This window comes from Fukomys damarensis, unplaced genomic scaffold, assembly GCF_012274545.1.
Source record: "Fukomys damarensis isolate Sample0158 unplaced genomic scaffold, DMR_v1.0_HiC HiC_scaffold_36, whole genome shotgun sequence".
Classification (NCBI taxonomy): domain Eukaryota; kingdom Metazoa; phylum Chordata; class Mammalia; order Rodentia; family Bathyergidae; genus Fukomys; species Fukomys damarensis.
In genome coordinates, this window is record NW_022900948.1 from 3,783,554 (window position 1) to 3,788,407 (window position 4,854).

Here is a 4,854-nt window from a genome sequence, read left to right on the forward strand (position 1 = left end):
AGAGAGAGAGAGAGAGAGAGAGAGAGAGAGAGAGAGAGAGGAATATTCAAGAAAAGGACCTTGCAGTGGATTCTGGCAAGGCTGCCGCAGGGATGCAGCTTTCTAGGTTTTTTCTTTGGGGGTGTGGAGGACATGAAAGGAGCCAATATTCAAAGAGTCTGTCCCAGGGATCTAGCCTCTGAAAATAACTTGGCCAAGTTTGATAGTTGATCCAACCCCTGGCTGTGATGGATTCACAGAGGCACAAACTGCCAGAGCTGGAAGAGAATTTTGAAAGCAGGTAATCTGGCCTCTCCAGTGCTAGTTGACGATCTAGGGTTACTTGGGATGCTCTCGTGATGGCCACCATGGCTGGGCTGCTTCCCTTTTTCACTGATCCAGATAGTTGGTTTAGGTGTACGTATATCATCTTTCACATTAATTTCACACTTCACGGTGTGAGTACATGCCCCATTTCAGAGTATCTGAATTATCCTGAATTGTCTCTGAGTTTCACTGACAGGACGCTTCTTCTAGTCAGCTGTGTTGGATCTCAGTTATTAATCTCTGCGATAAGGAGTTGGGTCTTCATTCATTCCTTATCAAGAGACTTCTGGGCTGCTTAGTCAAGCAAGCCTATTCATTTTCAGGGAAATAAGAACTGACAATTAATACTTTGTCAAGTAAGAAAAAATATTTCCTTTCATTAGACAAGGCTGTGTCTGACATAGGAGACTCATCACTATTGTACGGGAAAACAGACTAGAAACTTCTAAAAGATAAATGGTGAAGCGCTTGTGATTTATAAAGTATGTCTTCGTGTCTTGAATAATGTTGAGCAGTATAAGTGTGGAAGAGACACTGACCTGTTGCCAGGCTTTGTAGCTCATGCCTGTAATCCCAGTACTTGGAAGGCCATGAAGGAGAAGATCACCAGAAGTTCAAGGCCCTCAGACTCTACTACTGAGACCCTGTCTTAAAATAAATAAATACATTACAGACAAAGTCTTATATATTTGTTAAGCCTTAGAACTAAGCCTTAGGACCGAGATAATTATGATGACCCTCTTTTATAGTTGTCTTCATTAACAGTATCAATGATTGTTAATATGTGAGGAGAAATTTTGAAGCAAGTTGCAAGAAAGGTTGCAATTTGGCCCTTTTGGTTATAAGTACAACATTGGTTAGAAATAGATGATAACTTATTTATTGAATAATGAATAAACATAACTGACAGATTAAGAAAGTCTTGCAAACATTACCTGAAAAGATTACCCATCTATGAAGAGTGGCTTCATATCCATATTTTTATAATGATGCTGAAAACTATGGAGAAATATTTTTAAAAGTACAGTCCACAGCTAACACAAAAACTGTGACAAGGAAATAATAGATTGCAAATGTTAAGATATTTATTTTAAACAAGTGGAGGCCAAAATGATGTGTTTTTCATGTGATTTTTGTTAGGGTTTAAAACTGAAGTATTTGAATTATTTTTGTTAAGTTAATGTTATTTGTATTAGGTAATAGTGACTCAGTTGTGGGTGCTCTCTCAAACCTTCCTCAGTCCTTAAATTTAATTATTATCTTCTCTGTAAAGAAGAAATATTTTCCTTTACCATGGCAATGTATAAAGTAGTTGTTCTTTTCTATCAGGACAGAGAAATGGATCACATATGGAATTAATAGATGTTTTTTGACTTGGTTAGGAAAATTCTTCATGGCAGAGAATAAAGCCATGCACAGAGCAGATTAAAACAGTGACTGAAGGATTAGATTCCTATTCAGAGGCTTCAAGTTCTGCCTTACATTTATCTGCTTATCTTTCTGTATTCTGACTCAAAAGGAGGCAGCAAAAAACATATACCTAAGAGTCATATTTTCAGAATTTTTATCTGAAAAACTTCAACGAAGGCTAATTTATGTTGTAATGCTTTAGGATGTCTGCCACTGAATAAATTGTATTTATGTACATACAAAATTAATTTCAGTATCAATGAATTGCATACTCCCAGAAATTCAAACCAGTTTCCTTTATACTTGTGTTAATTTTATAGGAGGTTTGAAAATGACATCTCAGATTATACACAAATCTAAGATTGTGAATCAAAGTGAAGTATGATAAGTATTGAAGGTCTTTTCATTCAAGCTAAACTTGTCATGGCTGCCCATAATTTTCACAGTGACTTACACCCCAGGGACCCTTTAATCATCATGAAACATTCACACATTCACTAAGTTATCTGAATCTAGTAGCTTCATTAAAAACATGAAAATTCACCACCAAAAAAAAAAGCTATTTTAACTTCAGGAACACTTCAAATATCTTAACCATTGAAAAAATCTTATCTTGGTCATCATATTATATGACCAAAATAAAGATATAGTTTCACCTTGCTAAATTCTGATGGACATTTCTTTTTACACAGGCCTTTTCCCTTAGCAGGTCTACCTTGTTTGATAATATTCTCACCAATTATTGCACTCCTTTGTACTAGAGCATTGTTTCCAGGAGGCCTCTGTTAAAATGCAAATATGCCATCTGGCAGGCTTTCACCTCATTAGCTCTCGCCACCACAGCAGCACATATTATGTATCATATCAGATATGGAAGAGACACTGAGCTGACGAACTCTAACTAAGAGAAGATGGGTGGACAAATCCCAAGCAGAGGGTGTTTTGGGATATTGCCTAAGGACAAGAGATCAGAAAGAGGCGAATAAGATGTGTGGTGGAAAGAACTGAAAATAACTTTGCCAAGTTTGGTAGTTAATCCAACCCCTGGCTGTGATGGATTCACAGAGACACAAACTGCCAGAGCTGGAAGAGAATTTTGAAAGCATGTAATCAAACATCTTTATCCTAAAGATGAGTACTCTGAGAATGCAAATAACAAAATAATTCCTCTAAGTGTCCTCAGCTTGATTCTCATCATTAGCTCTTGAAGCTCAGAGGACCAGCATAATGTCTTAGCACTTCACAAAATATAAAGCAAGTAGTCGTTCGTATGTATTTTTTGCATGCTTACTTAGAGGATCTTACTTTCCTCAACTACACTGAAATGGATGAAATTTTCTTTTGTGTTTTCCTACACCACCACCACCACCACCACCACCAACAACAACAACAACAACAACAACAACAACAGCAACAAAAACAGTTAAGGTTGTGCCTGTTCCAGTCACTGATGCCCAGTAACTGTTGTTCAGTCTCCCAGCAGAAGAAGAGTTTAGATAAGAATTCAGAGGTGTTAAGTGCCCAGGTAACCCTGTCCAAAGTCTAAACGGCTCTGTTTTAAATGATCAAGCAAAATTTCTCTGGGATTCATAATTCCAACTCCAATTCCATACATGGAGAAAGAGTCCACTGCTCCGTCCATAGCTCCTCTCAATTTCTAACAACTGTTCCACTGGGGATGTGAAATGGGAGCTGAGCTGTTGCCTGAGGTTAATTTCCAGAGCTCTGTTTTGAACAAGAGGCTTTGTTTTGCATGTTCATAGCAGATAAATATGGAGTAGAAGCAGAGTATTTACAACTGAAGAACTGGTTTGGGTTTCTAGACAGGGTGCTACAGTTTGGGTTAGGTCTGAAAAGCTCCTCGAGAATTCATTGTGATTAAAGCTTCAGTCTCCAGCATGGCAGTGTTGGGAGGTGGGAGAGATGGGTCCTCCGGGAAGGGCCTTAGGTCTCCGCACATGGTATTTTTTCCGTGACTCTTCTTTAAGTTTTATGGGACTCTTCTGTTCTGAGGTAACTGTTAGAAAAGGTGGAAGTCTCTCCCTCTTGCATTCTTTTATTCTCTTTCTCTCTGTTCCTCATTTGAGATGCAATCACTTTCTTGCTTCCACATTTACTTCTTTTCATAGCTTTCATTCGTATGATGCAGCAGAGAAGTCAGCTAGCTCCAGAACCATGCCTTTAAACCTACCAAGCTGAATGCTAAATAAACCTCTTCTCCACGAGTAGGTAGTGTTGGACACTTTGTTATAATAATTTAAAGTTGATGAATATGTAGGAACAGATGAGATAATTTTCAGGAAGAACTCAGGAAAAGTCGGAGATGTTTAATTTTAACAAGTACATATTCAGAAATTTCTTCAAAAGCCCTAATTTCAAAAATTCAGGTCAATTGCTCATATTTAATTTTAAATAAAACACTTTTTCCCTATAATAAAAATCATACTCTCCTTTGGAAAATAGAGACACTAAGAAAAATATTGAAAAAAATAAAACAATCTCCTCTCTTATGATTTCATTATAACCAAATATATTCTAAATCTCATGCTGTATTTCTGTGCAGTGTTGTTAGTTGTGAATTCAAAACTAAAACTATCTTCTGCTGAAGTTTCCTCTGGGAAGCTGAGGACTACATTTCCCAAAATTCTTTCTTCTCTATTAAGCCAGGTTAGAGTTTTGTTAAGAGAGAGGCATCAGCAGAATATTTTAACAGCTGGAAAAATAAGAAGCCATTATTTGGAGAAAGTGCAGAGAGAATGAGGCTCACATATAAAATTTGAAATAACTTTCTCAGTGGACGCTGAAGGACTACCCACTTGGTTGCTGTCAACTGAGATAATATTGTTCAAGCTTCTCAGAGATTATTGAGAATTGCAATGGTTTTTTGTAAATAAACTAAACCTTACAATTAAATCAAATCCTTCACATTTGGAATAACCTGAGAGTCTTCTGCCTTCTTCACAACACTGAGCATGTCGTTTTCTTTTTTGTATTTCTGTGCGTATGCATTTATAAAATGCTGTTTCCAGGGCCTGGGATTTAGCTCAGTGGTTCTGCCGCCTGCCTGGCAAATGTAAGGTCCAGGGTTTGATCCCCAGTACCAAAAAAAAAAAAAAAAGGTGTTTTTCTTTTTTTTTA